General features: G+C 46.2%; 1 pseudogene; it reads right to left on the reverse strand.

Annotated features, from left to right (window-relative positions):
• Positions 1–9,263: 9,263 nt before the first annotated feature.
• On the reverse strand, positions 9,264–10,295 carry LOC118618481 (annotated as a pseudogene).
• Between the last annotated feature and the right edge of the window lie 256 nt (positions 10,296–10,551).

The following is a 10,551-nucleotide window of genomic DNA, read 5'->3' on the forward strand; positions in this document are numbered from 1 at the left end:
TACATAACAGAAAAATTCTACAGGAGGTGCCTAGGCAGGCAGGTAGCCTCCCACAGATTCCCACAAGTTAGAGAATCGAGTAAGCCAAGCACCTGAAGGGGGCATAGGTGGAGCACCAAAAGCCAACAATCCCAACTGGAAATCAGAATCAGGTGGGCCTATCAGCATCAGCCAGCATGGCTGCAGGACTAGATGCATAACATGGAGGACTTGTTGCTCTCTCCCATCCTGGGATTATATGAGCTTTCAGGATTTAGCCATAACCCAGTAGGGAAGAAGAATGTTAAACTGACTGAGATTTAAACTTCAATCTCTACTCTTTCTCCTCCCCTCTCCCACCTCTGCCCAGCCATCCATGTCTTACTGTTGTTTTTCCCATACTAGGCCAAGCGCACTGTAGCCCAGCCTCAGGGCCTTTGCACCTCCTGTTTCCTTATGCAGATTGACTCCTCTTCCCTGGGTCTTCATGGGCCTCATTCCCTCACATCTTCACATCACTACATATTTCTTCCCCACTGCTTGATTTTTCTTCAGACACTTACCGTTCTAGCATATACTTATTTGTTTGTTTTTCACCTGTCTCTTCCACTAGGATGCAGAGATTTTTATCTGACATGTCAAGGTTATTGTCCTATCTCTTAAAAAAGGAAAATACCTGGTACCTAGAGGCCCTTGATAAACATTTGTTGAATGAATTCACTAATTAATCAAGTCTCAGCTACTTGTATGAATGGAAGCCAATAAATAAGTTTATATAAGAAAAAATAAAGTTCTATTTACTGGAATTTGTACCTGGTTCATCTATGCTTGGTGCTTAAATTGATTTTTAAGAGTCTTGCTGAGTGTAAAATTATATAATCTGTCCTGTATTGGTTTCAGAGTTTCTATAATACTGTGATTTTCTGTTTTTGTGTCAAGGATTGTGGTCTTGGTGGCTCTGGACAGCTCACCCTGATATCGAAAGTTGGATCTTAATGACTCCAAGATGTACAGGATAAGCCAAGGGCACCCAGCTCGATTTCACACAGCAGTTCCAGCTTGGAGGGATAATTAGAAAGATTATCACCAGGAAATTGTTTACAGGACAAGCAAGCTCCAGACACAGCCATCACCACCCCCAGCCTTGCCTGGCTTTTATTTAGTGTAAGTGGTTTTCTGAGCAGAGGAAAGGGTAGAACCCTGCTTAGTTTGGTGGACTTATGTAGCTCCAGAGACAAAGAAGGGGCACCCACAGAGGTCAGGGATGGCCATCATGAAGCCATCATGAGGCATTCGGTGCCCAAGAGGCTATAGGATGGTTCTGGCACAGGGCCAGAACTCCCACATGCCCAAGGGGACCAGGCAGATGGGGGCCAAGGCAGACAATGCATCCACCATATCCCTTCTCAAGTGGGCAGCTCTGGCCAATTTTTGCCAAACAGGGATGCCAATGTGGCCTGATTTTCTGATCTCTCATTAAAAGCCAGAAATCCAAATTTGTATGTGAAATTTCCCAATTTTAAATTTTGGCAACAGAATAAAAAATTTTAAGCACTATTTCTCATTAATATTTCCATGTAACAAACCACTCCAAATGTAGTGACGTAAAGCAACCATTTATTATGCCCATGGATTCTCTGTGTCAGAAGTCTGCACAGGGCACAGTGGGGACGGCTTGACTCAGCTCCACAGAGTCTGGGGCTTCAGCTGGGAAGACTCAAATGGCTGAGGCAAGAATCATCTGGGGGCTTCTCTGCTCACGTATCTGGTGTCTGGGCTGGGATGACTCAAAGGCTGGCTCAGCTGGGACTGTCCACTGCAGTGCTACACATGGCTTCTCCACGTGGCCCGGGCTTTTCACACCATGAGGCTGGGTTCCGAGACAGAGAACCCAGAGAGCCAGCGCCGCATATCAGGAGAGGGAGCATTGAACACCCCGAGAGGGAGCAACCAAGGATGGCCTTTTGTGGTCTACCTCAGTCTCGTGGTGTCACTTCCACCTACTCTACTGGCCAAAGCAGCCCCGGACCCACCCAGATTTATGGAAGGGGTACACAGACCCCACCTCCTGATGAGAGGAGCACCAAAGAATTCACAGCATTTATAAAAACACCATGCTCTGTGTGGCCATGCCAAATGGGTCTGCGGGCTGGATTTGGCCAGGATGTTGCTGGCAGCATCTCTGAAGACAGACGTGGATGAAGACCCAGCTCACACGGTGAAGTGAAGACTAGCACTGACATCCCCAGAGCAGATATGGGTGTGGAGTCAGGAGCAGACGGGTGTCTGCCTGGGAGGACTTCCCTTAGAACACACAGCCAAGTAGGACCTGGGCCAGACCCCAGTCCACACGCCATCACGGTGCCTGCTCACTGCCATCCTTCCCCCTGCCCACAGACTCAGGTCCTAGGAGTCTGAGCCTAGGACACTTCCTCAGCATGACTGAGGCATCCACTTGCTCAAGGACCCCGAGCCCCAAGCATTTTCCCTTCTCCTTCCTCCCGAGGAGGATCTTTCTTAAGTCCTGGGACATAGAAGGCTGATCCCACTCTTTTCTGCAACCTGACATAAGTGCCTCTGGTGAGCCCAAGTGCTCCCAAGGGGGACAGTCCTTCCTGACTGACTGATTACTCTCTCAAAGGTAATCCCAAGGGGAGTGCACAGAAAAGGGTGTGCAAGGGAGAAGTGAGCACAGACCACGTGAAGCATTGTACTCTCGGCCTCTTCACTCTCAATGACCTTGTGAAGCAATGTTTTCATTTAAAAGATAAGCAAACTGAGTTTCACAGAAAGTACATAACGAGCCCAGGGTTACTCAGGCAAGGTTCATAGAAGACGGAACTGTAGGATCGGCTCTGAACAACACACACGTGTGGGGCAAGATATCAGTCTGCTTAGAGTGGAAGAGGTGGGTTAAGGAGGAATGAGGAGGGCCAGTGAGGGCCAGACCATGAAGAGACTTGCAAGGCCCACAAAGAATCCTCAACTTGGTGAGTCAGGCCATAGGGAGCCATTCAGTGTTCTTGAGCTGAGGGGTGACTACTAATTAAGGCCAGTGATGATGCGAGCAATTCCTACGGTCTTCACTTGCAGGTCTTCTTTTCCATACATTTCCTCATGTGATTCCCACCCAATGTGATTAGGCTGTCCATTTGCCATATAAGCCAAGAGTCCCAGAAATCACAACGTGCCAAAGTACTAGTGGCAAAGCCAAACAGGAATGCAGGCCTCCTGTCTCCCCAGCCCAGTCAGTGAGGGGCAGTGGGGACTGCCTGGTACCAGACATCTGCCGTTCTGGCCACCTAGCATCACTCCCCTCTTCTAATCCTTTCCTTTTGGGATCTCTCCCTCCCACCTCTGACTCCAAGGGATTCTAGCAGGGCTGTCAGTCATGTGGTCCTATAGGGGGTGCACACAGGGCCAGGCTGACCAATCAGAAACCTTGGCAGGGGAGAGACAGGCTCAGTGTTTTCTGTTCGGCTGCCAAAAGTGAGAATCATGTAAACCTGGGGCCTCTGGCAACCATCTTTACTGTCATATGGGGAATTCCTGATTGAGAATGAAGCCAATGGAGAGAACAGCTGGGCTGAATGATAGAGGGAAGGAGACTGCCCAATGACACCAACGAGAGCCCCCGGATTCATCCATGCCTTGCCTCTCAGTTGTGAGAACCACTCTGATTTTTCTGTCACTTGCACCCACAGCAGCCCTGACACACCGATTTGGGAGTTAGTGATTGCTGCACTTCAAGTTTTAGAACCACTGGTCTAAGGAGACCATGTTGGTCTCTTTCCCCTGACCAGCCATTCACTTAGAAAGACAATGAACAAAATTCTGGACAGAGATGTGAGGGGAATCTGTAGGGAGGGAGATTTGGGGAAATTTCTACATTCGTAATAAGAGACGTAGGATGAAAGGTTGTACCCACCAAGATGCTCTTGGTTTCAAGCAAAAGAAAATCCAGTTAATAGGAGATTAAATAAATAGGGGTTTTATTCTTCTCACTGTCAAAACTTCTAGAGGTAGGCAGTGGCCAGCGTTGCTCTGGTGGCTCAGCAATGTCGGCGACTCTCTTGGTCTTGCCCTCTGAGCACAGGGTGGCTGCCACAGATCAGGTGTCACATCACCTTCCCGGCAGGAAAAAGAAGTGGGGAAGACTGCTGCAAGCAACCTCTGCGCCTCTTACCAGGGAAAGTGGAGGCTTCTTCATATGTCTCATTAGCCAGAATTGGCACATGGGCACCTCTGGCAGCAGGGGAGTCTGGGAAAGTGGGTTTTTTGTTTTTCCAACCTTTATAAGGGAGGCAGGCAAAGAAGGTTGGGATGATGTAGGGTGAACAAATCCACAGTGTCTTCTCACCAAGTTGAGTTCTAGCTACTCACAGCTGAAAAGCTTCCCGACAGGAAGTGTTACCTGCTTTTCCTCAGTGGTTGGGGGATTAATAAAATGGATCAGGGGTCAGGCCCAGGATCGATATGCAAATTAAATGAGGCTCTACCACAGCTGGTGAGGATTTCTCCAACATGTCTGTCCACTTCTCTTACCTTACTATTTTTCACAGAATCATTCTTCCCGGAATATCAGATGGATGGGCCCTCAGAATTTACCATAAGATGTGAACAGGGCAGTTCGGGTTCAAAAGTGGTCTGTCACTTCCATGCTGTGTGACCTTGGGCAAGTGGTTCCACCTCTCTGAGCCTGTTTCTTCATCTGAAATGGAGCTACTGAGAGCCCTTATCTCCCCCCAGAGAGGTTATGAGGATGAAATGAGATCGACTATATAAAGCACTGAGCTCAGTGCCCAATATTGAGATATAGGTACTCAGTGAACTGGTACCTATTAATGCCATTATCATCAATTATTTTCACACAAGCCTGCTGTTGTGCAGTCAAGAAGGTTGCTGTGCAGATGTCAGGGCATCTGAAAATTAGTGGGCAGGTGTCTTATTACACCTGCCTTAACAAAATGCAAAACCAAGTTCTCATTGGCACATCAGTCATTTCCATGTAAGTGAGCCTCATCATGAGTGTGAAGGTGGTACCCTTGAGTGTAGGGGAAGATGCCTGCCCCCTAAGCTACTTTATCAGCAGTGCGAACTTAGTGGAGGAAGGGAGGTCAGTGACTGTCCCCCCTCCCAGGATGGACGGAGGTGGCAGCATTCCGAGCTGCCCTCCGCACTTCCTGACATTTGTGGTTTAATCAAGTCCCATTAATCCCTCCCAGTTTCAAAGCCCGACACAGGAACCACAGACTCCCACGGCCTCTGACGGGAATCGTGTGGCTAAAGCCAAGGGGAACTCTTTGAAAGGTAATTAGTGTCCTTTGAATCCAGGGCTCTTTGATTTTGCTTCCTGGCTTTAAACAGTCACAGGAGATTTTGTGGCAGGGGAAAACATAAAGGCAACAGCAAGAGTCTCTCACTAGGCTTTCTGCTGCCTCTCAAGTCAAGGCCTAAGAGAGTACACTTGTGAATGTGCTCAACGGTGGATGAATTGTTGAGTTGTAGGGGAGCCATTCATTCACTCAGGCTCGTACACTGTGTACCAGGCACCATTGCTAACCGCTGGATGTACAGTTTTCATTGATCATTGATCATTCCATCATTAACTCATCTCTGTGTGGGACACTGAACTAGGCCCCAGGGCTATAAACTTACTGTTTAGTGGAAGAGGCAGACAGTAAACAAGTAAATAAATAAAAATAATTGCTGTTGAGAATAAAGTACCAACAACGAATTAAACTGGGTGTTCATTCAAAGAAGAGCGAAGGAAATGTCTTTACAATGGAGGATAGTTAGGGGAGGCCACTCTGAGGAGAGAACTACCAGTGGACACTATGATATATATAAGCCAGTTATTTAATACAGATGATCATAGGAGGTAATTTATTGATACAGGTTTGTACCGGTTGTCATGGCAACCCATAGACCATTGTCAGCTCTGAGGAAAGCTTTTTTAAAAAATGGAGTCAATACAGGCTATGTGATGCTGTCAAAACAACTCTGTCTTAAACCAAAGGTGGATTTTTGCTCAACACAACTAATATGGCTTGGCTGTTGCTCTGATCACACCATCATTCTCACTCAAGGACTTACCGTGGCAGAGGGAAGAGAGAATTCTGGAGAGCCTGAACCTGCTGTTAAATGCTCCAGCTTGAAAGAGACACGTGCTACTTGTACCCAGAAATTATTGGCCAGATCTTGTTACATATCCCCAACCCAGCCACAAGGAGACCAAGATACCATCACCCATTTCATGCCCAGGGGAACCAGCTGTGTTTGGTGAACCGTGTTAAGGATGACTTTAGTGGGTAACTGGACTAAGCCTTGCAGCAGAGAAACAGGACATGTGAATTGTAGGCAGAAGAAGCAGAATGTGCAAAGGCCCAGAGGACTAAAATAGTCTGGAGTGTTCCAGTAGGTGGTGTGCTAGCAGGAAACAGAGCTGAAGAAGGTAGTCACAAACCCCTGTGTGATAGGTATTATTATTATTTCCATCTTTGAGATGAGAAAATTTAGTTCACAACTGGTATTTGAACCCACGTGGTCTGATCTCAGTATCTACATTCTTCATCTCTATGCTACATTGTCTTTAAGGTAGGGGAGGGCCAGATTACAAAAGGTCTTCAATGCCAAACTAAGGAGGTTGACCTCCTCAGACCAGCCAGCAACATTTACAAGCTGTGGTGGTTGTAGTTGTTGAAAATATGTACACTTTATGTGCATATTAGGTATACAGAAGTAGTTTTCTCCCCTTGATTCTTCTTAAAATGGGAGGCCCTTAGTGTATCTTTTCTTTGCCCTCTTTTAATACAGATGAGGTTGCCGAGATATATTTTCTCTCCAGTTAGGAAATAGCCCAAGGATAACTATTAATAATCACTAAAATTCAGTTTTCCTGTAAGGGATCAATTTAAAATGGTGGGGGATGTGGTAAACTAGCAAGAACCATGTCCTATGAAAAGAGGGCAGGTGTTGTTCACCACTGTCCTGTTGTAACATGTGGAAATGTGGCATCAGCTAGATATACTGTGAAATCTCCCAATTGAGAAAATGTTGACTTAAAGCATGGGGCAAGCCTAAGAATATACATCTACAGATTAAAATGCTCACGGGAGCATGAGTTTACATCCTCTATATAGTAGCCGGCCTCTAAGATAGCCTCAACAATCCCACCTCTTGATATTTATTCTCTTATGTCTTCCTTTCATATATATGCACACACACACACATACGTATACACTACAAACTATCTTTAATTTTAACTTGTTAAAGGGGAAGATATAACTTTGATATAACTTTGTCATAACAAGATATGACTGGCAAATTTGATTAACAGCACAAAATAATGATATTCAAATTGAATACTTTATTGCTGGTCTGAGGTTTGCCTTGTTTTCTACTTAGTAGAACTTACATTGTTTTCGCAAATAGCAGATATCAATATTTAAAGGAATCAATAGTGACTGTTCAATAAGTCAATCCTGGTGGCACACTTTCATTGAAATCTTACATCATTCAAGCTTTATTAAAAGCCAGCATAGCCCTGGCCGGTTTGGCTCAGAGATTAGAGCGTCAGCCCACGGACCAATGAGTTGTGTGTTTGATTCTGGTCAAGGACACCTACCTCGGTTGCAGTTCATCTCGGGCCCTGGTGGGGTCATGTAGGAGGCAACCAGTCGATGTGGCTCTATCACATTGATGTTTCTCTCTGTCTCTCTCTCTCCCTCCCTCCCTCCCACTCTATCTGATAATAAGTAGAAAAATATCCTCGGGTGAGGAATAAAAACAAACCAAAAACCAACATAATTCAAAAGTGGCTACTCATTCTAAAGCCTTAAGTATCCAAAGCTCAAAACAGTTAATTTATATATTATTATTATTATTTTTTTTTAATCCTCACCCAAGGACATTTTTGCATTTATCTTCAGATAGAACAGGAGGGAGAGAAGGAGGAAGAGAGAGAGAAACATCCATGTGAGAGAGACACATCGAGTGGTTGCCATCCACACGACCCCAACCAGGGCTGGGGACAAACTGCAACGGAGGTACATGCCCTTAGCAGGAACCGAACCCGGGATCCTCTGGTCCGCAGGCTGACACTCTAACCACGGAACCAAACCAGCCAGGGCTCAAAATTTAAAAGTAAACAGCCCTGGCCGGTTTGGCTCAGCGATTAAAGCGTCGGCCTGCGGTACTGTGGAACCGGGTTCGGTTCCCGCTAAGGGCACGTACCTCGGTTGCAGTTTGTCCCCGGCCTTGGTTGGTCGTGCGGGTGGCAGCCACTCGATGTGTCCCTTTCACATCGATGTTTCTCTCTCTCTCTCTCCCTCCTGCTCTATCTGAACAAAGAATGAAAAAGTGTCCTCGGGTGAGGATAAAAAAAGAAAAATAAAAGAAAAATAAATAAATAAAAAGTAAACAAACAGCCCTGACCGGTTTGGCTCCTCGGTTAGAGCATTGGCCCTCAGACCAGAGAGGCCCAGGTTCGGTTCCCGCTAAGGGCATGTACCTCGGTCCTCGGTTGCAGTTTGTCCCCTGCCCTGGTTGGGGTCGTGTGGGTGACAACCACTCGATGGGTTTTTCTCACATTGATGTTCCTCTCTCTCCCTCTCTCTCTTCCTCTCTCTTCTCTCCCTCAAGACGGATGCAAATAATGTGCTCAGGTGAGGATTTTAAAAAAATAAACAAACAAAACAACAAAACCCCTGCAGCAGATCCTGCTGAAATACTTTTTAAAATCTAAATGAGCTTAATCTTTACCAAAGTTATTTTAGCTTAAAAACTATAAAACCAAAGTTATCTTAATTCTACAAAGAAGGGAGTTCTTCCTGGCACCATCTCTTAGGACTCTCATCTTTTTCCTCAAATTTGGCCACAAATCAAATTCCTGTGTGTCCTTTTTTTTTTCTTTTATCCTCACCAAAGGTTATCTTTAGATAGAGCAGGAGGAAGGGGGGGGGGGGGAGAGAGAGAGAGAGAGAGAGAGAGAGAGAGAGAGAGAGAGAGAGAGAGAGATCGATTGGTTGCCACCCGCACAACCCCAACCAGGGCCGGGATGAATGGCAACTGAGGTACATGCCCTTGACCAGAATCAAACCCCACAACTCTTTGGTCCACAGGCCGATGCTCTAACTGCAGAGCCAAACCTGCCAGGGACTGTGTGTCCTTCTTTTCCGGGGATTCCTCTTACAGAAGAGGCCCCGTACAAACAAGGAAGAGTAACTGCCTGATCAAGTAGGAAAGTGTTCCGCAATAGTGTGCAAAGAATGTAGAGTTCTGGATTAATCCCTGGAACTCAATCTGGACCGTGACCTTGACTTTGAGCAGGATCTAGAGTGGGACCTTGAAGCTCTTTTTGGTGGAGGAGATCCAGAATGAGCCTTTGAGGGTGGAGCAGGTGGGGGAGAATTGGAAGGAGACTGGCTCCTCCTAGATTTTGACTTTATGTCACCTTTTCTATTTTCTTTGGGGGAATGAGATCGAGAATGAGACCTGCTTTGAGATTTCTCATACTCACTCTTAGACCTGTTTCGAGAGTGCAAATGGGAACCCCGATCAGCTTTGGGCTTTGATTTGCTCTTTGATATGGATTCCCAGACTTTTGACCAAGAACATGAATGATCTTTGTTCTAAGACCTGGATCTGGAGTGACTTTTTGGAATACTTTGCCCTCTACTGCAGTTGCTCCACTCATGACCTTGATCTGTGTCCTGAATAAGACCGCCTATGGCTAGTTCATGCTTTATCTCCCATGAGCCTAATATTTCGTTCTGCCATCTATTTCTGTGCCATCCAGTTTATCCAAAGCACACTTCATCTCCAAGTAGGAGCAAAACTCAATTTTACTCTGTTTGTGAGTTCTTTGTGAGCATCTCCCTAGGTTACTTCATCTGCTTGTCTCATGAAATCCTTTAAATCTTGCCAACTGTAACAACTGGAAAGATTTTCTACCATAAGCCTAAAATTCTGTACAAACAGGTAGTCCATATTTGTCTCTTCCAGAAGTCCTCCGACTGCTGTATCCAGCTCCACAGCCACATCTTCAGTAGCTGTAGCCATGGAGATCGCTCCCTGTGCTCCACCATCATAAGCGTCAGAGGTTCTTGCATTCAGCTATATGGGTTGTCCTAGGCGTCGCGGGGTCCTCCAACTCCACAAAGCAGTACCCATTTTTTGAGGTCTATTTCAAGGAGGCAGCTGTAGCCATTGAAAAAGCACTGGATATTCTTCTCTCGGAACTGGTAGCGAAGGGGTCCTATGGAGACAGGTATGTCCTTGGTGGGCACCCCTGCACCACTAACAGGGCTGCCCATAGGCAGAGACCACAGTGTGGATACTGGACCACAAGAACCAAACATGCACCTCATGTGGCAGCAGCAGCCAAGTCCAGGCACACAATGGCTCCAACATTTCCTATGTTGAATCAGGGCTGGTTTATGTGATCAGTAGAATGTGCCAGAAACGACAGTGTATGGCTTCTGGATCTAGCTCATAAAGGCACTGAGATTCTGCCTTGTTCTCTTAAATCATTCTCTCTGGGGACAGCAGCTGCTATGACATGAGGACACC

The sequence above is a fragment of the Molossus molossus genome, unplaced genomic scaffold (assembly GCF_014108415.1).
Source record: "Molossus molossus isolate mMolMol1 unplaced genomic scaffold, mMolMol1.p scaffold_m16_p_6, whole genome shotgun sequence".
Taxonomy (NCBI): Eukaryota; Metazoa; Chordata; class Mammalia; order Chiroptera; family Molossidae; genus Molossus; species Molossus molossus.